The sequence below is a fragment of the Ictidomys tridecemlineatus genome, chromosome 7 (assembly GCF_052094955.1).
Source record: "Ictidomys tridecemlineatus isolate mIctTri1 chromosome 7, mIctTri1.hap1, whole genome shotgun sequence".
NCBI lineage: Eukaryota > Metazoa > Chordata > Mammalia > Rodentia > Sciuridae > Ictidomys > Ictidomys tridecemlineatus.
In genome coordinates, this window is record NC_135483.1 from 88254758 (window position 1) to 88281453 (window position 26696).

At 35.0% G+C, this 26696-nt stretch overlaps 1 pseudogene across 1 annotated transcript in view; it reads left to right on the top strand.

Moving 5' to 3' along the window:
• Positions 1 to 18997, top strand: part of LOC144365714 (3',5'-cyclic-AMP phosphodiesterase 4D-like) — a 169628-nt pseudogene extending 150631 nt beyond the window's left edge. Inside the window, exons 7-13 of the transcript XR_013424507.1 lie at positions 4929 to 5022; positions 6540 to 6712; positions 7819 to 7918; positions 15749 to 15902; positions 16749 to 16871; positions 17370 to 17552; positions 18106 to 18997. The product of XR_013424507.1 is annotated as a 3',5'-cyclic-AMP phosphodiesterase 4D-like (transcript). The remainder of the gene's footprint in view (positions 1 to 4928; positions 5023 to 6539; positions 6713 to 7818; positions 7919 to 15748; positions 15903 to 16748; positions 16872 to 17369; positions 17553 to 18105) is intronic.
• Positions 18998 to 26696: the final 7699 nt, after the last annotated feature.

Below are 26696 nucleotides of genomic sequence, written 5' to 3' on the forward strand. Positions count from 1 at the left end.
CACTTTAAAGGTTATACAGTTAATTTATGGCTCTTGCTAAATGCCTGTACTACTTTAATATGACAAAGATATTTTTTCCTTTTTGGATATAGAACTCTAGATTACATTAAAAATTGACATTGAATATTTAACTGATATTTGTCTCAAAATGAAAATTGATTATCTTAGTGTAAAATTATTTTAAAAAAGTTTGTATGATGATGATGCTTTTGTTAATCTCAAGAAGTGAATTAATACACTTAATTTAATTTAATTTAAATGCTACTCACAGATATTCTGATGCTTAATGAAAACAAAGGATTTAGAAATTTTCCTCATGTTTTTATTCATTGCAACCATGATTCTGTTTTATTTTCTAATTACTTAAACCAAAACTAACAAGAAATTCCCAAGCAGAAAATATTTAGAGGCTACTTTAAAAATAACTAAATGCTCAATTAAATCGCAACCAATTTTTAATTGAAAATCAATTCAGAGTTTTGTGTCTTTTAAATCTATTATTCAAGAAATATAATGATATTTCAATAAGAATACATTTTATTAACTTTTAAAATCATCATTTTTCCCCAGTCATGGTAATTTTTATGTAATTATTTTAGTAAATGTTACAGAGTTATCTCAAAATAAGAAAAATTCTACTTAGATTTTAAAATTTTTGTTGAATACTTTAGTATATGGTTCTTTAGTACATCAGGCTATACACTCCAAAACCAATTTTTAAGATCAGCTAATAGTTGAGAAAGCAATTGTGGTGATTTTTGTGGTTATTAGTTTAGTTTCCCTGGATTTAAAGTTTTGTGTAATAGCCAAATAGTATGATTTTTATTCCTTTTAGAAAATATCCTTATGTTTTAACCTAATGGATGCTTTGACAGTACTCCATAGGAAATCCCTCATAATTCATTCCTTTGGGAAGAGAGAGGTTGCTTCAAATACTGTCAGTTATAATTATGATAAAATTAAATATTGACTTTATTGGAGCACCTTGCAAACCTTGGTAGAGAGATAGATGTGTGATAATGGATTTCTCCAACCCAGGATTTTTCTGTTTTGAACAAAAACAAAAGAATAGTCTGGGCATAATGTGTATGATATGAAATATTCAATGGAATATGCAGTCTTGTTAATTCAGTCTACACAATAGATTCTCTGGCATTTTTGCTTTAGTTATCTGTACTAACTGGCTATTTTGATGAATTATATATTTTAATCACCAGAAAAATTATGCATCAGTAATTTGTGTCCCAGATTTGCAGCTAACAAATATTTTTCTATTTGTACATATGACAATATATTCCTTCTAAGTTAGAGCTTGTGCACAAGTTAGAAGATGGGTCTGTGAATACCTGGATCCTCATCTAATTTTTCCACTTGCCCCAGAAGATTTAGTGTTTAGTTACATTTACAGGGTGCAGGTGGACACCTTCCCTATACTGACTGCTGAGGGGCTGGCAGAGGCTAAAAGGACTGCCTATTTCACACCTTTTATATAAAATGACTTTGTGATTATATAAACTTATAGCTTATGACAGGGACAATGTCTAGTCAAAGAGATACTTACTTGAATACATGCTTCAAATGTTAATAGCAGACTGTCTTTTTAAGTGTGTGTGTGTTTGTGTGTGTGTGTGTTTCTATTTAATGGATGTTTTCAAAGGTGGATTATATCTGTAAAGCAAGATGTGTTGTCCACTCTCCAACCTGTGTGAGATTATATATGATATAATATGTTTTTGAACATAGTTTCCTCTATGTCTTAAATTCTTTTATGGGATTAGATGAAGAGGGGGCTAGTCATAACTATAATCAAGTCCTTCAAGTGCATGTTCTTCAATCATAAAAATTAATATCAATTTTTTAAAAAACACACAAAAATAGGAACTGAGTATCAAAAAGAGGGCTAGGAAAAAGAACTCAAATAATTTAAGCAACTATTATGTGCCAGACTAAATAAAAGACACTTTCCATTAGCTTAATTAATCAGTAACCCATAATTTACTCAAGGATACATAATTTAATAAGATGGACAGAAAAAAATTTGAACAGTATTGCAAACATCTTACGAATATTCTTAGAAGGCCTTTCTAGTAGATGATACTATAAAATGCTAAGTGAAAACAAGAAGCAACTATGTTTTATATGTTATATGATGCCAATTTTTAATTGAAAAATCTCACAGAGGTTAAAAAGGGGCATAGAAGAAAATATAACTGATTGTGATTATTTCTAAGTAATGGGTTCGCATGGTTTCTTGCTTTCTTCTGTATAGCATTCTGGGTTTTCTATCACATGTGCATTTTATAATTAACAAGAGGTTACAAAAAGAAAGTAGAGTAAAAAGGTAACCATTGTGTTCCTGGGTTTGAGAATAAGGTTCCTAGACCTGTGAATTGACAACTATAACTTGTATTTATCTTGACCAGTTCGTTTTTGACAGCCAGGGAGTGCTAGTATGCATTACTGTGTCCAGCAGTTTATTGATTTGTTGTTGTGATGACCTTCTGCAGTGCTTAGTAGGGAGAGTTCAATCCTTATGCCTAATTTAGATGATCAATAAGATTGACTTTTGGAGAGATTTAACTACATTGAGTTAGATCATATTTGTAACAATTATATAGAGAAGCATTACTTTTAGAACATTCTAAATAAGCTAATTTAACACTGAGAAATAATTGCATTTCAAACATTTCTAAAAGATAAATTCACTGCTCTTTTCCAGACTTAAATGAGAATTTCTAGTGAAGCTCAACCACTTAAAGGCTGCTAAAGATAAGGAATGATGTATCTGGCTTTGGTCAAGTATCTTATATATTAAGATACTCTATATATTAATATTCTCTATATTAAGAGAAATATTAAAAGCATATTTAAAAGCCTATTTGGGCTGTTTTCAAAGTCAAAGGAAGATATATTTAGAAGCAACTACTATGTCAGTACTGTCAATTCTTTAATAAGAGATGACCTAAGGGGAATGAAAATGCCAAGAGTAGTGTCTAAAAATGCTTAAGGGTATAGTACTCCAACAGTTGAGTTGATGTATGTATGGGTATTAAGATTAAATGAGTTTGTGTAGAAATGACACAGTATTGTATACAGGAAACTAAGTAAGTAGAATATATTCACACAGAATGAAAGAAATATAAAATAATAGCAACAAGGAAAAATAATATAGAATGTGTCTATAATAAAACTTGAGGCACAGATTGGAGGGAAGAAGAAAGGAGAAAATATATTAGAAGAAATATCTGACATGTTAACTGCTAGCTGAATATCTTCACTGTTGACACAAGACATTAAGGCAAAGATACACAAAATATCCTAAAACTCCAGAGAGGATGTATTCAAGAAAGAATAAATACATCTGCAATCCTAATAGAATAACTTTTTATATATGATGGCAAAAGAAAATCTTAACATTCAGATACAGGTGAGATTGGACATGTTCAAGGTTGTATGGCCATAGACTGAATGTCCAGATTCAACAGCAAGCAATACCCTTAAAGGAAAAGCAATCAAAATAGTTACAGTGGAAGTTAAAGGCAGAATAACAACTCAAAAAGGCTGAAGTTAAATAGATGTCAACTTAGAATTTTTTACCTAGAAATATTTGCCTTCAAAATTTCTAATATGAATAAAGATACTTTCAAGGAAGAGGAGAAAACATAAGAGAATTCGCCATCAATTCACCTGCTTTAAAGAAATATAAAAATAGTTCTTTAAGCACCAAATATTTGACAGAAGAAAAAAAACTGAGGCAGGAAGAAATGATTAGCTAAAATTAAATGGCAAATATGTGGCCAAATATAATTGAAAAACAGTGGGCATAATAGTTATGGTATTTATAAATTGCAATAAAAACATAAAAACAGGAAGGGTATAAATTTTTAAGGTTCTATCATTTTTTTGGAAATAGTAAATGCATTATATATATTAGATTGTGATAAACCAAGGATGCATTTTGAAATCTCTAAGTTGTACATTAGCCACTAGCCAGCCACGTATGACTGTTGAGCATACATGATTAGACAAAATTTAAATGTGTTTAAGTGTAAAAGAATAAAATCATTTTATTGAAGATTTTTTTTTTAAAGCAGTGGATGTGCAAGGAAGTATCAAATCTTTGAAAATGTTGGCAATGCCGCGTGGTATCTTTGGATAAAACAAGCACTGTAGCTTTAGTAAAATAAGTTGCAAAGTAATAAAATACAATAATGAAAGTTGATGGGGTTTTTGTTTGTTTGTTTGTTTCATTACTTGGAAATTGGGTTGGCAAATTCTATGAATGTTGAGGACCAATAAGCCTTCTACTTTTTACTTGAAAAAAAAATTTAAAGAATATATTATGTAGTGTTTATTTAAGTTTTATTTTTCCACAGTTCCCCAAAAGTACTCAAATCTATTAAAGTTTACTTTGGGGTAAAATAATACCAATATTATTTATATATTCATTTCTGGTAATGATAAACCAAATGATAAAAATATACCATGCTTAGTCACATGAAAACACTTTTGTGTGCTTATAAATTATATTTTTATCTAAATACCAATAATACATTTAAAGTGTATAATTGTCTTTAATATTAATTGTCATTGATTGTCAAAATCTGTGCTATTCAATGTCATAGCCACCAGCCACAGACTATTTAAATTGAGAATAATTATACGAAATTCAAAATTCTGTGTCTTGTTCACATTGACCATATTTCAAGTGTGTGGCAGTCACCTGTGCCTGGCAGCCACTGTCACAAGTGACACAGCTTATGGTTCTTTCCTATGATTGCAGAAGGTTGCGTTGAAGAGTTCTCCTCTAAATTATCAAGGCAATTTAAAATTTGGGGGATGTATCTTTCTGTGTCCCAGGATACGCTTAAGTTATTTCACTTAAAATTTCCTCTTCTGTTATTTCATTTTACCTTTTGGTTTTTCAGTTTAAAAGGTTGCTTAATCGGGAGCTCACCCATCTCTCTGAAATGAGCCAGTCTGGAAACCAAGTGTCGGAGTACATATCAGACACATTCTTAGGTGAGAATAACTCCATGCAGCTTAAAATTTTTCTTTTGAATTGTTTGCTTGCTGGTTTTTGGAGAGGGATTGAAGCACAAACTCATTTTGGAAATCAAATAAGTGTCAAAAATTCCATTTGTATTTATTATCTTAATAATTTGATACTGTAAACTTCTAAGCCTTAGAATATAAGGTGACAAAGTAAATTTTTTTTATTTACTCAGTGGTGCCAGGGATTAAATTCAGGTCTTCACACCTACACACATTTTACCACTGAGCTACATCCCTAGACAGTTTTTTTTTTCACAATACAGAACAGTACAATGTATTTTATAAGATATTTATGCATGCATTTGACAAATTTTTCTTAAATGCTTCCCTGGCTGGACACTAGGTACTTAATGATAAATTAGAAATAGTCCTTCCCTTGATGATTTGATTGTCTAATGCGTACCATGCCTGGCAATCTGGTGAGCAAGTACAGTGCAACTGCTAAAGAACAGTGTGCTAATAATAGCTGAAAGTATGATGTTCTTGGGCAGCCCCTCTACCTCATCAGGAGAAAGAAGTGCAATAAGTGAAAATCAGTAATTTGAACAAATCCTTGATTTAAAATTACTTTCAAAACAAAACTGTTTTGATGGCTGATTGGCACATTACTGAACAGACATGAATGGGTAGGTTTGCTGACTGCTTGAAATAGTGGAAGAATAAATGTACCAAGATATATTGATTTTACTGTAGAAAAAGATAAAGAGTATTGGTGTAAAATCACTTAATAACTTATAATTGGAATTCTCTGTGGTTCCTATAAAACTTGATTACATCATAACTTATCTAATGTAGTATAGAAAAAGAAAGGACCTGAGTTATTCAAGTCATTGACTATGCATGTTTCCATTTTCAATTTTTTTTAATTTACCTCGTCAAATGTCAAAAGGGACTACTTCCCTTTGTATTTTTTTTCCTTAGAAAGCTTATTTCTATAATAACAGGAAATAAAGGGGAAACCTATATTTTCTTTCAAAAAATGCTGCTTCAATTCCCATAGTCTGATCGGTTTTAATTAGCTGTTAGATTTGTACACTGCTATTTTTATTATATTTGTGTTTGAAGTTTTTATTATTTTAAAGTATGTGTTGAAAATGGAAATCCTTAGTTGGCAAGAGCAGTTTCAAGCCTCTAGGTTATTGTCATACAGTAATGGAGTTGGTGAACAGAGCAAATAATCAAGAATTGTACTTTCTGTGAGTCTGCTGTAATGATTAAGTCTTGCATGATTTTTTTCATTGGGTGATCTATCAGGAAGTAACCACTGGGCATTTGATATTAATTAGTTTATTATGGAATTTATTTGCTTAATTTTGTATGTGAGGATATCAAGTTTTCATCAAATTATGAATATTCAACTCTATTAGAAAAGTATAACTTGTAAATATTTCCCAGTGATTAATTATATCCTGCCTAATTATGCATGTTGTGTTTTTTAAAGTAGAATTCATAATAATTGTAGAATAATTTCTAAATTTCTTAAGATAAGCAACATGAAGTGGAAATTTCTTCTCCAACTCAGAAGGAAAAAGAGAAAAAGAAAAGGCCAATGTCTCAGATCAGTAGAGTCAAGAAATTGATGTATAGTTCTAGTCTGACTAATTCAAGTATCCCAAGGTTTGGAGTTAAAACAGAACAAGAAGATGTTCTGGCCAAGGTAAGATAATTTCAGAGAGCGTAATCATAAGTATTCAGTGATGTTTTGCATAAATTTTGATTTCTTCTCTTTAAAATAGATGGAAAAGTTCATTAATTTATGTTTGTTTTGAAAATGGTGATGCATATAGTAATTGGCTTTATTGGAAATATGTTGACTTATAGGGGATAAATGTTGTGGTTAATAAAGCAGTTGCAGCTTTGATGAATTTGTCTGTAAAAGTGGATCAGAGATTTAGGGATTCATCTGTTTATATTTCTTCTTTTGAAATGATCCAGTGGATATGTCATAATGCACATCTGGACTTTTGTTTGTTTTCTGGAAATTCATTTTGATGACTTTTTAAGTTAGAGTTCAAAGAATGATTAATTTATAAAATGTAAACAGTGAATGCATTGATATTTTCCATAGAATTTATTAGGAAAAAATACTTTAATTTTTTTTAAATCCTAAGATGTTATTCTGCTAAGTGTTTGCTAAAGCAATTTGATTTCCTTAATCATTTTTGGGAAAGATTCTCTTTTTGGATATAGTTTGCATTGTTCTCAGTATGAAATTATGTTAATACCTCATCATTCAGATGAGTGGTTTTCAACTGTAGATGATTTCTTGCCCCTTTCCCCCCTCCCCTCAGCTTCTAGTGACACTTGGAATGCCTGGAGAAATTTTTGGTTGTATCACATTTTTGTTTATATATGTTACTGGCATGTCATGGTCAAGCCAAGAATTCTTCTAAGTATCTATAATGTACCAGTACAGGACATCATCACACATAGTGTGACCTGACACAAAATGTGAACAGTGCTGAGGTTGAGAAATCCTGATTTGGATCAAAGAAAAGAATTTCCCATGTCTTATTAAGACACTCTTTTTTTCCTATTTTTTAGAAAAGTATGATGATCCTCAGATATAATGAAGTTGAAATATTTTCTTCCAGAATTATGCTTAAAAAGTTTATAGGTACCTCATTAGCTAAAAGTCTGTTCAAAATACATGGTGATTTGAAGGTTTGTTTTCCATCTAAATTCTAGGAAGTCATTTGTCATTTTATACTTTTTATTCATATCCTTATAGAATAGTAATATTGATATTATCTGATTTTCCAGGCTGTGTTTACAGATTTGGAGATTCTTGCAGCAATTTTTGCTAGTGCAATACAGGATGTAGATCATCCTGGTGTGTCAAATCAATTTCTGATCAATACAAGTAAGTAAAGTTCACTGATTTTTTTTCAGAGCAAATTTTTCTGAGGATCTGTGTAAATTTTTTTTTCAGGTCTATAAAGTTCTTTGGAGATGTGTAAATACGTGTTTTAATGATAGTGTATGTTAATGTAATTTATCTCTGAAAATTATCATTACATCCCAAGAGGCATTATGATGTTTGAAAATATGTGTTTAGGACTTCTCTGAAAATAATATGTTGCTATTTCACTAAATAAGGATAATAAGGAGAATCAAAAGTAAAAATGGGAAGAGACATTTAGGTAGCTATGCTGCCTTTAAAGGCTAAAAAAAAGCAAAGGTAGGTGAAAGTGAGTGCTAGTAGACCTTTACTTTATGTAGATCATCATTTCATCCCTTCAGAAGCTGTAGCTCACCTTTCCCCACCCTCAGCAGGCCTAACCCTCTTCTTTCCTTTTTAAATCTTGTAATGAGGGTGACAGGAACTTCTCTCTTAATTTGATATTTTAATCATTAAGTCTTTTTCTCCTCAGTGGTAACCTCTCAAATCTGTATAACAAGTCATTGCTGAATTTGGAAATATAAGGATGGTAGGACTGTTCAATGTGGACATCTCTGAGAGCTGCACAGCAAACCTCTGTAGGAAATGTTGAGGTGATGTTCCACCTCTTTCTTTGGAAAGAGCTTAGGTTTACAGAAGTTATTTGGTCATTGAAGTCAGTAGGTAAATTATTTAAACATTTACTGCGATTTAATTCCTTGCCACTAAAATATATTAATATTATAAATTTAATTTTATATATGAAAAAATGCAAAGTTGTTGAAAATGGTTTTTTTCATGTTAATAATCTGCCTTCTTAAAAGGGAAATCAAGATTTTTATTTTAAGATAAGATAAATGAGGATATAGGACTATCTAGGATCAATGGCTATCCCTAGTAAAAAAACACACTAAGTAGATTTAAGTTGTGAAGTGAAGATAACCAAGAGGGATATCTGCCCAAGCCATAGTTAATTGGCCAGTTGAATATAGATACCCCCTTGTTGCTTTTACAATCTTAGAATAAAAAGGAAATAGACAAAAAAAAAATTTTGGAAAAAAAATCTGCCTTTTTTTCCCTTCTGCTTGAATTTGTGGATAATAGTCTTCCTATATGTGATAACCATCTAGCCATGTACAATTCAGGATGCTTACTGTTTATTTCTTATACTTGGCTGTACTCAGATCTAAAGAAAAAAATTAAATGCAATCTTGCTTTGAGACACTTAACTCATACTTTAGGATTATTTAAATCTATTTATCTTTCTTTTAACAACCTCTGTCCTACCTTAAAGTACACTTTAGTGATCCACATATTTAAATGATTATAACAAGTGTCCAGAGATGTGTGGTTAGAAGCTTGGTTTAGTAACTTATTTATACAGGTTAGGTCATTTAAGCTAGCATAGCCCATCTACAGATAAATTTAATACCCATTGAAGTTTAAGAGGTACTGAAACAGATGATGGAGAAATTTGGAGGATGATTATAAATACTGAGAGAGTAGCCAGAGATGTTCACTTAAGCTCATTTTTCTGGTCACCTACTTGGGGTGGAAAGATGACAATCCTGAACCTGAAAGTTCCTTGGTACCTGTGATGCTGTGATGATCTTCTTTCTATCGGACCACAGGAACACAGGAAAGCTCACAATCCACAGAGCAGCTTAGGTTGGATTGCTAATATTTTTGATGTTAGAGTGTAATGGGACTGTGTTATTCCTGAGCAAATGAATCAGCATTGTCATTTGGTGTATGAAAGTATCCCATGGTTGATGATAGTAACAGGGCATGATCAGAATTACTGCCCTAGTAAGCTTTTGACAAGGGATCATGTGAGGTAGGTTCTTTTATTTTCCTTTGAAGAACACAGAAAGGGCTTAGTAGCTGGTAAAATAAAAAAAGTTTTATCTTCATAACATACAATAAAGAAATCTCTCATAACTAGTAATAAATAGCTTTGTGAAATTAACAGTATTAAACATTTATTTACTTTTAGTACCAGTGATTAAAATTAGGATTGCTTAACCACTGAGCCACATCTCCAGCCTCTTTTTTATTTATTTTTTTTTTATTTTGAGATAGGGTCTTGCTAAGTTGTGGAGGCTGGCCTCAAATTTGCAGTCTTCCAGGCATGTGCCACTTCTCGTGACAATTTGGTTTTGATCTGCTATAAATGTCTTTTTTTTCCTTTACAGACTTAAGTTGGTATTTTCTTCTACATTTATGGATGAGTTGAGCATCAGTGAGTCAGACTATCACTAGCTCTGCTCTTGGCTCAGAGCTGGAACTCCAGTCTGCCCAAAACCAAAGATTGAATCCATTCTTTATAATAAGGAACTCTAAAAAGTCCTGATTATAAGATGTATAAACCCAGAGTTGTAAAGTTATCTGCTATACTATAAAGGAGACTGTTAAGTTCAGCGAGGTAAAGGGATACCTTGGGTTATGTGGCTAATCTCAGAGGAGCACTAGGGCTCACTGGGCTGGTTCACAGTGCAGTTATGGTCCTGCTTTTCAATTGTGATCCTGGTTCTCATGAATCATTTGATGTGTGTTACTTTGGGGTGCCAAATGATTTGACACTAATTGTGCTTGTACTCACTCTAAGCAGCTTGGGGGTTCTAAAAGCAGAGACATCTTTTCTGCCTGGTAGAATTGGTTGAGCTTTAATGAAAACTTGGGGATATAGAGAAAAGTGACATAGAGAAATTGAAGTTCCACATGGGAAGCTCCTTAAGTCTTTTATTTTAAGGATAATATAGGTAATTAAACCTGTAAAATGTGTACTATATCATCAAGTCTTGAATAGAACATTCTAGAATGTCATTAAAAATCTATTTAACTTCACAGCTTTATTTTCTGGAAAAAAATAAAGCACTATCAAAAGTACAAAATATACATAGCATTGCATTTTCCTTGGAAAAGTATCCTTTTTTGTTTCTATCAAAGATGGCCAAGTTGTGGGGAGAAAGACTTATTTACATTAGGTACATAATCAAAGCATATATATTTTGGCTTCTAAGAGCAGAGAAGCATCATATCATATTAAGGTGAAGTTATATATAAGAACAAGTGCATATACTTTTTAATTTCTCTGATGTAATTTTAAAATACAGTTCCCATAGTCATATTAGTGAATAATATAGAGAGTTTTGTTTTTCTGCATAAACCTAACTAACATTTAAAAGAAGGTAAATTAATTTTTAACAAATGTGGTATAGTTGTAACTATTGAGATTATTTTATCCAATAACAATATATTTAAATTTGGTTCTGGGCACTATGAATTCAGGGTGGCCAAAATTGAGCGTTGGCTATTAGGAACCTGCATTCTGCTGGAAAAGACAGCTTACGTGAACATGTGGCATGTGATGGTGTTCAGGGCAGTGGAAACAGTGCAGGCTTGTGGCACAGAAAGAGGAGTTGAGGGAGTGAGCAAGCAGCTTTAACCCTTGGACTTCAGCACCAATATTAAGTTAAAACCACAACTTCCTCTCCCTATTTCAAGGACAAATGTTATGTTCAGAAGTCCTTTTGAAGACTTTTGCTCTTGTCTTTCATAACTTAGAGTCACAGTGTAGCCTGCTGTTATTTTCAAGCTCTGGGTTCAACATAGTGAAGCTGTAGTAACAGTGAGAGGTAGTTCTTACTCGTGGTATCCATACCCAGTCTTCACCCCAGTCCTAAGCGTGCCAGGCCAATCTCCTGTTGTAGGCTTGGATCCACCACACGGATGTTCTTACCTTCACATTAAGGCCCAATCTTCTCTTGCTCTTGTGCCTTTTAAACAGGCTCTTACTGTTGAAAAAATTGTTTTCAGTTTCCCTTCTTAGACTAAGCTGATGAAATGAGGTTTCTGCAGTTTGTGGAGGAAACTCCTGGGGGATTACTAGAAGCCCCCACATTTCTGTTAGTTACTGGCATATAATCCTCCCAGGAGTTTGGTAGGGGTTGTTCTTACTTTACAAATGAGAACAAAGGAAGAGAGGTGGGGTGCTGATTTCACAGCCAGGTCTGTTGGATTTCTAAGCTCAGGATCATTTAACCTCAAACCCTGATAAAATGAATATGCACTTAATTTACTCTTAAAAGTGTTTTTCATCAAGAAGATATAAGCAGAGGTATATATGGAATGGATCTGCAGTTGTACTAAAGCACAAGAATGCCCTTCAGGGGCCTATGGTCTGAGGATGGGAGAGTAAATTTTATTTACAACTTAACCAGGCTTAGGCATGCCCAGGAGCTGGCCAAAAATGATTTGGGGTGAATCTTTGAGAATGTTTTCAGAAGACATAAGCATTTGAATCAGCAAATTAAGTAAAGGTTGTTGTCATCATTGTGAGTGGACATCATCCAAGCCACTGAGGACTGAACAGAGTAGAAGATATGGAAAAAGGCAAATTCCTGTTTTCAGTTTGAGCTGGGATATCATTCTCTCCAGCTCTCAGATATCCATGCCAGGGCTTTTGGAGCCTTCAAACGTGAACTGGGACTTACATCAATTACTTTCTCCACTCCTTCCATTCCCTCCCCATTCATTCCCTAACTCAGATCTTCAGACTGAATTGCAACCCTAGCTAGCTCTCTTGCTTCTCCAGATCCTGACACTTATTGGCATCCATAATCACCTGAGCCAGTTCCTAATAAGCACATTGAAATATCTATATCTCTTTATCCTACTGGTTCTTTTCCTCTGGATAACCCATAATAGATATTTTTTAATTAAGAATGTAAAGGAAGAAAGTTTTAAGGATGACTTTTCTGAATTAATTATGAGGTTTCTGGAATTGGCTTTTTAATCTGATTAAGTAGGAGAGAAAGCACTGATAGTCTGTGGGGAGAACTGTTTATACATTAAATATCTGCCTTGGGTACTCCCAATCAACTACTTACATTTGAAGCAAGGAGCAAAGTGATTCTGCATATGATACTCTCACACATTTTTAGGAAACCAAGGAATGTAATAACATTGATTGGTTACTCCTGATGTCAGTGAATCAAGTGGTGGAGTAAAGGGATGAGCTTGAGGATTTGAATTCCCAGATCAAGCACCACCATCAGTGGACTAAGTGCTTCTAGGTGTGCCAGCCCTCTCCTCTGTAGCTGCAGGGCTGAAATTGCTGGAAATCAAAGGCAGAACCTTCTCCTGTTATTGGCTAAATACAATGCAAAATGAGCTCCCAGCTTCCCAGGATGTCTACTGGAAAATTGAGGACATTGATTAGGAAATAAATCCAAATAAAATTCAAGGGCCTTCTGCCTTAGTGAAATTTCTAAGGATCCAGTGGTATGGGGCATGGTAAGATATCTCTTCTAAGAAGAGGGATAAATTGTTACATCTGGCTCCTCCTACAACTATGAAGAAGGCACAATGCCTAGTACCAGTTAGGATTTCGGAGGAAACTTACTTGTTTGGGTGTGTTATTCCAGCCGAGTGATCTAAAGAGTTGCTGGTTTTGTGTGGGGGCACAGAATAAGAGAAGGTTCTGCAGAAGTGCAGGCTGCTGTGCAGGTTATTCTGCCACTTGAGCCATATGATTCAGCAGATTATGGCTTGATTAGAATGGTGGAATGGCCTTTTGAAGCCTCGGTTGCAGCACCAGCCAGGTGACAATACCTTTCAGGCCTGGGACAAAGTGTTCCAGAAGGCCATATGTAATCAAAACCAGTGTTCAGTATCTAATGCTACTTCTCCCATAACCAAGAGTCACAAGTCTGGAAATCAAAGATGGACATGGAAGTAGCACTATTCACTATTATCTCTAGTTACCCCACAGGCAAAATTTTGTTTTCTCTTCTGGCAACATTATGCTCTGTGGCCCATAGGTCTTAATTCCATAGGGAGTAATGACTAGAAAGCATAACAATAATTCACTGACCTAGAAGGAATTCCCCTTTAGATTTTTTATGTCTCCAAATGAAGAAGAAACCAAGAAAGGAGTTACAGTGTTAACTGTGAGGACTGATGTGGACTGTCAAGGGGAAACTGGGTTATTACTCCACAGTGTAGGTAGGGAAGAATGTGTGTGTGGAATGCAGGACAGTTTTTATTGTATCTCTTACATTACTATGCCATTGTGAGTTAGGTCAATAGGAAACTACAACAACCCAATCCAGGTGGAAATACTAATGGCCCTTCACAGGAGTGAAGATTTGGGTCAACCCAGTAGAAAAAAAACATGACTAGGTACTTTCTAAAGACAAAAGTGATAAAGAATGAGTAAAAGGAGAATGTGGTTATAATTAACCAGCTATGAGCACAAGACCAGTTATAGAAATGAGGACTCTAATCATCATGAGTACACCTTTGTGTATGTAAATATACTTATATTGGGAAATTTTCTTTGTTTTTCCTCCTTTTCCCTCATCATGCAATATAAGATGTTTTGACTTTACATTAGTTTTAAGGTATTGTTAGTTTTGCATCGTAGTATTTAAGTTGTGGAATATCACAAGAAGAGTAAACATCATTCTAGAGCTTTACCTCTTATGGAGAAGGGGTACTGTGTTCATAATTGTACCATGTTAGGTGGAATTGTGACCTTATTATTGTCTTTATTTGGAGACTAAATACAGCTTAAGGAAATGCATATAGGTACCAGTTTGGCAAGGGGTAAACCTTGTGATGGGTAATTTTATGTGTGGCTCGACTAGGCTAAGGGTTGCCAACATGGCTGGTAAATATTCTTTCCCGTGTGTCTTTGAGGGTGTGTCCAGAAGGGATTAGCATTTACATCAGTAAGTGGAGTAAAGAAGATTCCCCTCACCTGTGCAATAGGCATCACTCAGTCCATTGAGGGCCTGAATGAAACCAAAAGGTGGAGGAAAGGCAAACTCACTTTCTGTTTGAGCGAGGATATCCATATTCTCCTGCCTTTGGACATCAGTGCTTCTGGTTACCAGAGAGAATTTATACCAGTCTCCCCATGCTCCAGTTCTCAGTGGTCACACTAGAAATGAATTATACCACTGGCTTTTTCTGCTTCTCCAGCTTGCAGATGATGTCCTCACTGGCTTGCATAATTGCCTGAGCCAACTCCTATCATTCAGTATTTTGTTATATTATTGAGAACATGCACTTAGTCTGTGTCTGCCAAATGAAGTACATGACCTCAGTTAAGTGGTAGTACCTTCCCACCCTCTACCCCCATGCCAGTGAAGACTGAGAAATAGATTAAATGGTCTTTATGCCTTCATTAGTAGCATTATATTGAGAATGTTGTAATTTACTCTTGTTCTTACAAATGAGCATAATTAGTCTCTCTGTAATAAAATTGTGGCTTTGGATTTGTAAAGAAATGCATGGTCCCTCAATAAAATAGAGAATGCTTTATATAGTTATTAGTGTGTGCCAGGTACTGAATGGATCATGTTTATCATTTCCTGATTCACTACTAGAGTTCACGGCTCAAGACTTTTTGCTACACTTCTTGGCATTGCATGATCCTCACATAAAAGTTGTAGGGCAGAGAATCCATAATTATCAGGAATATAAGACCTTATGCTGTAGACATGTTGCTATGTTAAGAATAATTCCATATTCCGCTGAGTTTATCAGGTCTGGAGGCAGCTGAGGCCCACAGAGTGAAATGCCCCTCCACGTGTCAGTAACATTGGAGTCCACTCCTAAAGGTTCCAGTGTTATTTCTGGTCCTTCATTATTCAATGTATTTTCTTCTTGTTATTATCATGTAATGGTAAGGGTGGCAGAGAAGTTTAGGGGAAATTGTATCCTAAACCCAAAGTATCATAAAACTTTAAAAATAAGCTCTAATTAAACAGCTCTGGTGATCATCTGCTTTTTTCCTTTCAGACTCTGAACTTGCCTTGATGTATAATGACTCTTCTGTCTTAGAGAACCATCATTTGGCGTGGGCTTTAAGTTGCTACAGGAAGAAAACTGTGACATTTTTCAGAATTTGACCAAAAAGCAAAGACAATCTTTAAGGAAAATGGTCATTGACATTGTAAGTAGTTAACAAAAGCAAAAAAAATGTGATGAAAGTAGTCTAAAAAAATTCAAACGTGAGAATGAGAATATTAGGTAAAAGCATGTGTATTTCCAAACTTCTATGGCTCTTTATGTTCTAGAAGCTGCATCTGTTGCTGGAAGTGCTATTCTGTAATAGGTTGTCTATTTTTAACAGTTTGGATTTAAGAATAATAATAGTTGAACCTCATTATTCAGCTTTTATTTTCTGAGCTCCACATGGCAGACAGAAAAAGATGAATAAGCAAAAATAGAGGGCTTGGGCTATCACTTGAATATCCCCTGTCTTTTTCCATCCAATTAGAGATATACATGATTTTACTATTTTCTCTATGTGTATTATTCAGAGTGATTATGAGACATAGAAAAATATCTTGTTTCTAAAAAATTACTTGCTTTGTACATATAGAGAAAGGAATTATTTATCTTGGATAAGCAGAAAATTAACCAGAATACTATTTCTGAAGTGGTCTGTGACCAACCTTAAATCACTCATTGTAGTCCAATAACCACTTTCTAATCCAGGGAATGAAAAAACTTTAAAATGTGTGATGATATCTTATCCTCAGAGATACCATCATGTTTTCACCAGGAAAGTTGTGGTCAGTGCCTGATGTTTCTGCATAGTGTACATAATTAGCTAGGTTTCCAAGAGTCGTTGGCAAAGGGAAAAGATTGTGCCCCTAGAAGGATTCATTTCCATAACTGCCATTAGAAGTCATAGTAGTTTTCCTTCCTTTTCACATTCTGGAAAAAAAAAGTTTTCATATGCAAATTCTGACTTTTCCCTTTGGACTTAATAAAATATTCTTTATCTTCTAAGGTACTTGCAACAGACATGTCAAAACACATGAGTCTACTGGCTGATTTGAAAACTATGGTTGAAACTAAGAAAGTGACAAGTTCTGGGGTTCTTCTTCTTGATAACTATTTTGACAGGATTCAGGTAAATCATTATTTGATTTTGTGTTGTGTGTTTGTGTGTGTTTGTGTACACATGCACATGTGTCTGTGTATTCTGCTTTGATAAAATTCATTTCTCCCATCTTATACTTTCAGTAACTACAGGCAGGATTTTTACCCATACTCTCATCCTGAGAATTAACCAGGTAGAAACTTACTGTTCTTTTTAGTTGCCCATATATTTAAAAAACAAAAACAAAAACATCTAAAACCTCCCCAAAACCATCCACATAAGGAGGCCTGAATTTCATTAACCACACTCATAAACAGCTTCTCCTGTGATACTTAGATGTAGTAGAAGTGGCATAATTTGGAACTATTTACACAAGTGTGAACCACACACAGACACATCTTGGTTGAGCTGTTTGAAATAAATCTTACACTACGTGTATTTTTAAGTGTCACAGTCATCCGACTTGAATTTCTAGTTTGAAAAAAAATGGAGCAAGTGCTGAGTAGAGAATTCCTCTGTCTACTTTAGGTCCTTCAGAACATGGTGCACTGTACAGACCTGAGCAACCCCACAAAGCCTCTCCAACTGTACCACCAGTGGACAGACCTGATACTGGAGGAGTTCTTCCGCCAAGGAGACCGAGAGAGGGAGCGTGGCATGGAGATAAGTCCCATGTGTGACAAGCACAATGCATCTGCGGAAAAATCACAGGTAATGCATGACACAGAAAGCCTTCCAAGAGAAGAAAGATGCAGCTAGCATTTGTTTACTCATAGTGTTTTCTTGGGCTTTTAAAATTATTTGATTTTGACAGAATCAGTTTCACCTTACCACTTATGATATAGAAAACCTGCAATTGTAGAACTTAGATTTACATAGCCATGCTTCTACTGGTGTGGCATTCTGTTTATTCATTATAACCATGTTCATGTACATAGAGTATTTGTTTATTTCAGTTATCTAGATTCACATTTTATTCTAAAATAAGTTCCAGACCCCATATCCTGCCATGTAAATAACTGAAAATGTTTTTGCATTGTGAACATATTCTTGAACTACTAATCATTCTAGAGGCTAGAAACTTTCACCAGCTAGAAACAACACTTTTATATGGTCTCTTATCTCAAATAATGACTATTTTACCAAACTAAGGTTAGTAGTATTCTGATTGCTGTTATATTTGTGGGCCATGATCTACTTAATCTTTTTAATGGTCTCTTAGTCCAATTGGACTGCTCATATTGGATTTCTTTTTTTTAACTAGGTGGGCTTAATAGACTATATTGTTCATCCTCTCTGGGAGACATGGGCAGACCTTGTACATCTTGATGCCCAGGATATTTTGGACACTTTGGAGGACAATCGTGAATGGTAGCAGAGCACAATTCCTCAGAGCCCCTCTCCTGCACCTGATGACCAAGAAGAGGGCCGGCAGGTCAAACAGAGAAATTCCAGTTTGAACTAACTTTAGAGGGAGATGGTGAGTCAGACACCGAAAAGGACAGTGGAAGTCAAGTCGAAGAAGACACTAGCTGCAGTGACTCCAAGACTCTGTGTACTCAAGACTCGAAGTCTACTGAAATTCCCCTTGATGAACAGGTGGAAGAGGAGGCAGTAGGAGAAGAGGAAAGCCAGCCGGAAGCTCCTGTAATAAATGATTGTTCTCCTGACACGTAACAGTACAGAGACTGCCATGCCTTTTTTTTTTTAAGTAGAAAATTGTTTCCAAAGTGCATGTCACATGCCACAACCATGGTCACACCTCACTCTCATCTGCCAGGACGTTTGTTGAACAAAACTGACCTTGACTACTCAGTCTGGCGCTCAGGAATATCATAACCAGTTTCTTCACCTCCATGTCATCAGAGCAAGGGGGATATCTTCGAGAACAACGTTTTAACAGAATTTCAGCTTGGGAGAGCTGACAAAGCAGATAAAATCAATTCCAAAATGTTTTCAAGGGAGAGTGGCTCATCAGGCAGCCCAGTAGTAGATTGGATTTGGGGTTTCTTTTATTTGTTTGCAATATTTTTTTGGAAGAAAGAAGGCATTACATGGATGGAGTGAACTTAGTAGATGGAGCAACAAAAAATGTCACAAATAGGATACAGCATGAGTCTGTTTCCAGGAGAAGGATGAGCCACAGAAATTACATAATTTTCTAATTTCAATTCTTCCTGATACATGACTGAATAGTGTGGTTCAGTGAGATGCACTCACCTCTACATTTTTTATGATATGTAAAACAGATTTTTTGTAGAGCTTACTTTTATTATTAAATGTATTGAGGTATTATATTTTAAAAACTATGTTCAGAACTTCATCTTCCACTGGTTATTATTTTTTTCTAAGGAGTAACTTGCAAGTTTTCAGTACAAATCTGTGCTACACTGGATAAATCTAATTTACAAATTTTACTTGCACCTTATAGTTCATAGAAATTAACTGATTTGTAGTTATTCATTGTTTTATATACCAACAACTTCCATATTTTAAAACAAAAATACAACTTTATGTTGCTGGAAACCCTTTTGTAAGTCTTCATTTGCTTTTTATCTCACTCTTTCTAGATAAGCAGAGTTGCTCTCCACCAATGTTTTTCTTCACAGTGTGCAAAGTGAATATTTGTTCTGTAATACTTTGATGTGTGTTATATCAAATGTGTCTTAAGTCTCATAGAAACTCAATCATCAGTTGGTGTTGTCTGAAGCAAATGGGAGATATATAAATACCCAGTAGCTAAAATGGTCTGTCTTTTTTAGATATTTTCCTACTTAGTGTCTTCTGATGACTTTTTGCTCTGTCAAGAGACATGCATTTCATAACTGCATGTCCTTCTAATAACCCACACATTGTGTGCTCATTTTTATTATTATTGCCAGTTATATTAAGAAAAAATTTTCCCCCTTGTGCTGCTTTATTATTTAATGTGTGTTTGAACTTCTGTCCATGTTCACTAGATGGGGTCTTATCAAATCTATTATCTCCATTCTGATGGATGAAAAGAAACAGGTAGTCAAGTTAGGGTTAGCACTCATTTTCTACCATGAGAGCTGTATGTCATGACTAGCTTTCACTCTGAGGTTATAGAGAAAAGTGTACAGCTAACCACACAGATTTTAAGAATAGTAACTGAATACATTATCAAACACCAGTACAACTAAGTTCTCTTTGGCTTTTATGATTTTGCCATGCAATTAAGAACTATGTGAGGAGTATCCTTGAGCAGTTGTCTTAAGATGTAGCAGCTACTCATTCTTAATGGATAGCCATGTAACATGTAGGCACTGCTTTACCAGTTTTCATTGATCTATAATTATGTCTTGAAGGAGGGAACTACTTTCCTTAAACATGCTGAAGAAGAAGCAGTTGATGATGGTACTAGCACCAGAGGGTATGATATAGTTTAAAGTACTGGATTGGTAAAAAGATTCTACCTAAATAAAAAAATAGAGATCACTCTTGGCTGATTTTAGCTCCTGGAACTGTATTTTAATATTAAAGATGAATTCCCAGTATCTTCTTCTGATAGCAGCTAGACTCGTGAAGCATCTGTTTAGTTTGACCTTTCTTCCCACGTCAGTTCTTAAAAAAAGGGTTTACCTTTACTGTGAAGAGTTTGGAGCTCACATAATCCACTTTCACATTGATATCCAAAAATTAAGATAGAGACTAAAAGAGAGATCTGACTAAACAGAAAATACATGAAACATTAGGAAAAATTACAACCCTAAAAACATTAACATTTGGAACTTCTCATGGAGCCATCTGGGGACTGCAGAACAAAGTTATCAGCCAGGAAACTAATCCAGGCTGAAGATAGTCCCTGTTTTAATTTCCTGAGATCCAAGTGATGCTTACAGCCTTTGATAGAAAAAGTATGTCTCTGATCTTTTAGATAGTACAGAAGAGGAATCAACTAATTATTGCACTTCCACCCTTTTGCCCTTGTAAAGATAGACCGGTATCTTGCACATAGAGGTCTATGTTTGACCAATTAGTTTCACAAGAATATTTGAGAACTTAATCCTGTTTTAATTTTATTTTTCCTATTAGAGGCCTAAAAGGGAAAGCAAAATGTCTAGTTTATTCCTCTTTCCAAATCACTCTAATTCATTCCTTTTTCTCCCTTCACTTGGCATTTCCCTCTCAGAGTGCCTAGAATATTAATAATGGAAAAAATAAACAGCAATATGTAAAAAAAAATCCAGACCTGAAAGGGTTTTTAACTGCACTAATAGAGGCTTTCCCCCAACAGTTTTCTGCTTTTTAATGGTCCCATGTTATAAAGATACCCACCAATGGACAATCAAATTGTAGCAAAGGCATAATATCCAAGAATTAGAGACTAATGCACTGTACAATCTGTTTGTCCTCTCCCTTCTCTCTCTCTCCCTCCCTCCTGTATGTCCCACCCCCCATTCTTTCTCTCCAAAGTGTGCTTCAGAAATACACACTGCTTTAAAAAGAAGGTTTTACAAGTGGCTTTACATTTCCTAAAACACCATAAGAAAATGCAATATCTGGGTGCTGTATGGGGAAAAAATTATGTCCAAGTTTGCATAAAACGAGTACATTTCAGCTTGCAAGTTACTGAACACAATAATTCTGTTTTAACTTTGTTTTCTTTTGCATCAGTTAAAATTCACAAGAAAATAATGTAGATAGAACAAATTACAGATGAGGAAAGAAAAAACTTGAATGAAATAGATTTTACAGAAAGCTTTATGATAATTTTTGAATGCATATTTATTTTTTGTGCCATGCATTTTTTCTCACCAAATGACCTTACCTGTAATACAGTCTTGTTTGTCTGTTTACAACCATGTATTTATTGCAATGTACATACTGTAATGTTAATTGTAAATTATCAGTTTTTATTAAAACATCATCCCGTGATAGGATGGTGTTGATATATTTGGAAACTCTTGGTGAGAGAATGAATGGTGTGTATACATGCTCCTTGTACATTTTTCTTTTCTCCTTTAATATAGTCTTGTCACCTTAGAGCTTGTTTATGGAAGATTCAAGAAAACTATAAAATACATAAAGATATATAAATTTAAATAACATAGCTGCAGGTCTTTGGTCCCAGGGCTGTGCCTTAACTTTAATCAATATTTTCTTCTGTTTTGCTGCATTTCTAAATAAGGTAATGGTGGGGCTAGGGCAGAGCATTTATATCCAAGCTTTCAATTGATTGGATTTCTGGAAGTAGCTGGATTTTATAAAGTCAAAACACCTCTGACACATCTTGGAACCCTTTCAAGATGGAAGCTTGTAGGTACTTCTTGCCAAGGAGTGACACTGCATGTGTGATAATTAATTCCAGATGTAGATAAGGAGCTACTTCAGCTAGTTATATTTGATGGATTTTTTTACTTTCAGACACTACTGGGGAAATATATTCTTGTCCAGTGATTATTGAAAATCTTTTGGCTTCCACAAATTCATAGGGAAATGAACTTGATTTGAAACTGGAGCCATGTGTCACTCATCTTGGTTAGTTATCTGTTTCATTAGCTTTCAGTCATGTTAAGAGACTGTATCATATAGAGAAAGTCCTTTTTTTAACCTTAAAATTTTTCTTTGATTAAAATCAACCAAATTTTTTTATATGTATGTAAACCCACATCAATTTAAACACCATTTTTGTGATGCTAATTCATATAGCATAAAAGATTCACTGTTATCTAAAATTTATTTCTGCAAAACTTATATCCACTTAGAATTATTACATTTAACTTTGTACAATGGCCATCTCCTGAAAGCTATGAAAACTCCCCAGTGTATAATGTGGAAACCTCCCACAGCTGCCCAGCCCTTGGAACATGTGACTCATCAGTGAAAGGAGAGATTGTTTTTCTAGGAAAAATGAGCCTCCTATTATTTTATTTTATTTTATTTTTTGACACAAACTGTAGATTTTAGCATCCCTGGCCCAAAGGAATTTAATTACTTTTGTTTTAAACAGTACAAAGGGAACACTATAATTACAAACTACATCCTTACTTATTTTAGTTCTTTTTAAATTTTATTTCTTTGGATATGTTTTCAGAGTGGTAAATTGTGCGTGAGCATTACAAATGATGATTCTTTTAGTGGTTTTCTTAGCCTCTCTTACAGCCCATGGGGATAGTACTGTACATCAATATCTTTATATGAAATTTTTATATGCAATGAAAATAAAAGCATGGGTTGACTCTGCCTATTTATGACTTGATCTTTTACAAATAATAATTATTGGTTTTAGGTTGTAGTTCAGTCTGCACACATGTCCAAAAGTATTGAACATTGTTAAAATAAAAGGATAGGGACATCGTAAGTTAGTATTGATATTCATAACCAAATGAAACCAAATTTTGTTGATTACTTTGCTACACAAAATATTTCCCAACATTATATATATGGCCTATAAGATCAAGCACAGTGTTTTCTAAAAAGGCACTCTCCAGAAGGCACTTTCCATGCTTAACATTATTCTTTCATGTTGAAAATTTCTTGGACATTCAACAATTATTTGTTGGATACCTATCTGCAAACTCCATGCTTCTAAGTATTCAACAATAAACAGAAATGCAGTGTTTGCTTTAATGGAGCTTATAGTCTGGAGGAGACAAAGGCATTAAATGATTAAATGCACATGTCCTTATTATTGTGCTCAACATAATGAAGGTCAGTGCCACGATTCAGAGGGAACCTGAAATTGACTTGTTTTGACAGCCAGAGAAGGCTTTCTGGAGGAAGGGTTCTGGGGATAACATAAGAGGGACTATGGGAGGTAACTGGAAAAAAAGAGTTAATAGGAAGAGGAAGAGATCAAGACAGTGGAAAGATTATTTGCAAAATCCCTGAGGTACAAATTAACTTGGGACATCAGGAGAAATTGAGGGATAGCAACAGAGAGGTTGACAGGTTCTAAGGTCAATTCCTAATTATCTTATGTAAAATAGCATCCCCTATTCTATCACCTTACCCCCTTAACTCTGCTTTATTTTATTTATAATGTTTATCCAAAATTGATATGCATAGCTGTTTGTCTCTCCTGCCAAAACTCAACTCATAAGGCAAGTTCTTTGCTTATTAGTATATTCCTAGCACTTAAACTATGTCTAAGACACAGTAGGTTCTTAATATGTGTTGACTAAAGCCACCAAATTGGTAATGGATGTATCATCATTGTTCATTATCCATGATCCTTTGCTGATATCAAAATCTAAGGATGCTTGAGTCCCTTATAAAATAGTGTGGTACTTGCCTTTAACCTATGCATATCATCCCGTATGCTTTAAATAATCTGTAGATTATGTATAGTACCTAATATAATGCAAATTATGTAAATAGTTTTTATACTATGTTATTTAGGGAATAGTGACCAAAAAAAAAGTACAGATGTTCTGTACACATGAATTTTTTTTTTCTATCTGGGTTAATTGAATTGTGAATACAGAGCCCACAGCTATATAGGCTACAAGGCAACCTGATAATCAAGATATTTGGAGATCTTAGAGATTTTAACTTAATATTTTAAAAATGTTCAAGTTGTTTTGGAGCCTGTTAGATCCTAAATGAAAGGAGTTTATAGTTTTCTATCTCATTGCTAATGAAAAACTGTTTGCCTATTTCTCACAGTCTGTATTTTTTGTGAATGTCAAAAGAATTTATTTCTCATGATGAGTGTAAGTGAAGATCACAAACATTTATTCCCCAGATAGTGCTCAAACCATCACCAGCAGAATAAGGGTAATTTAGCAGAATGATCTACTATGACCACTTTAATATTTCCTCCTGCCATGGCAAAGGGTGACAGTCACTGAAGCCAAATGGTGGCCACTATGTCTTCTAGGGAACTTTTTTTTAACTTAAACTCAAGTTCCATTCCTCATGGCCCTTCACCATAAAGTGACACAAAGAGATGTAAAAAACAAACCAGTTCCTTTCTTTTCCCTACTCATTCTCTTTGCTGTTCAAGGCTAATGTAGGTGTGTTGAGGCTGTCCAAGTTCAAAGATGGTTAATTTGAGTGTGTTTAGCCTACCCAAGTTCAGATCTCTTACCTAGAAACCTTTCCCCAGGATGCAGCTTTAAACCCACAACAGTAAAGCATTCTAAACAAACCCAGAAAGCCCCCACTCCCCCCGAAAAAAAGAACCCATTTACCCTGTGGCTGTGGAGTACCAATCCTATAACTTGTGCTTTCCTTGCTTTCTGATTGCAGAAATGTCTTCCCCACAGCCCTTCTGAGATCTCCAAATGCTTCATGTCAAACTCACTGTAAGGGATATATTAGTCCATGAATTTGGGTGTATAGAAAATACTGCTTGATTTCTTTTAGATCAATCAGTTTGGTTTCTGTGTCCCCATCCTGTCAGACTGTTTGGAATTCCCACCTCTGTCATTGATTCATATTTTTGAAAACTATTGTTCTAAAACTAATTACTCCAAGCTCTCATCTCTAGTCTAATTGGAGAAAGCGTATGTCATTTGTGTTTCTCCAGCTGCTTTGGATCCTTACAGTCCCTCAGCTCTTGGCTTCCTTGTTATCCATGTGGTTTACCAGGTCTATACACTGAGGCAGGAACTCTGGTTTGGGGTCCTAGTTCCTTAGGTCCACCAGAGTACTTGTGCATAAAAAGAGCCTGCCCTTCAGATGTCTTATTGCTGCCTTGCTGTGGTGTGTTTATGCCCTCCTCAAAATCCATTTGTTGAAATTCCAATGTCCAAAGTGATGGGATGGGGAGGTAGAAGACACTCAGAACATGATTAGAGTGTAAGGGCAGAGCCCTTGTGAATGGGATTAGTATCCTCATAAAGGAGGTCCAGTGCACTGGCCTAGCATGTGTGAGGGTTTGATCCTGGCACCACAGGGGACATGTAGCACTCTCCTTCTCCTAGCCTGGGGACATCCTTCCCTCCTTCCTTGCTCCCCAATGGGACTGGACTGGGGGTGGGATGGGGGAGTTGTGATTTCAATCTGCCTCTGTTCTTCACTCTGCAGAATTCTGTCATACAGAAAAGAAAAAGATATGGGAATAGGTTGTATAAAATAGTAATTCAGTCAATCAACCTTCATCCTTTCTTGGCAACCTTTAGATCCTGCAGTGTTCACTGAATGCTCTGAATATTCACTGAATATTCTCCTCATTCTGAGATGGGGGAAGTTGAGAAACTAACATCCAGGTGGAAGTCATCAAGCCCTCCTGCACTTCCTGTATGGGGACGGAGGGAAAGCCACTCCCTCCTGAAATCTCTCTGTTCCAATTCTCCTCAGAATCATCTTTTCTCAGCTCCTACCTGTTTCAAATAAGTTATAGCCTTGAAAATTGTATGGCATGAAACTCACATACGATCCCTGCCACAGTCCCTGCCACTCCCATCTCAGTACCCTGCTATGGTCTACAAGTGGCAACATGATTCACTCTGTCTTGTAGCTAGCTAAAATGAGGACCAGAAAGATTGACTTCACTCAGATTATTCACAGGCTAAATGCTGTGACTGATCTTTTATGAACTACAAATTGGACAGAACTCACATGGCCATCTCTGCATTCGATTTGTGTTGACCCATAACAAGGAGTAAAACTGTTGGAATGCCTTTGATTTCCTTCAACCATTCTTCCTTACAGATGTTACAGATTGTACTCATGATCCAAAGCTAGATGTCAGAGACTAGCTCATATTCTTTTAACTTACCCACTCCACATCTGCATAGCCTTAGTATATGGTTAGAATTCCCCATTAGTAAAAGGAATTGAGGTCAGAGACAAGAAAAACAAGCTGATAAGAAAGTTAAATGATGAGATAGGCATGTGCTTCTGCCTGGTTGGCAGGGTCACAATATGAAGCAAGGAAGATTT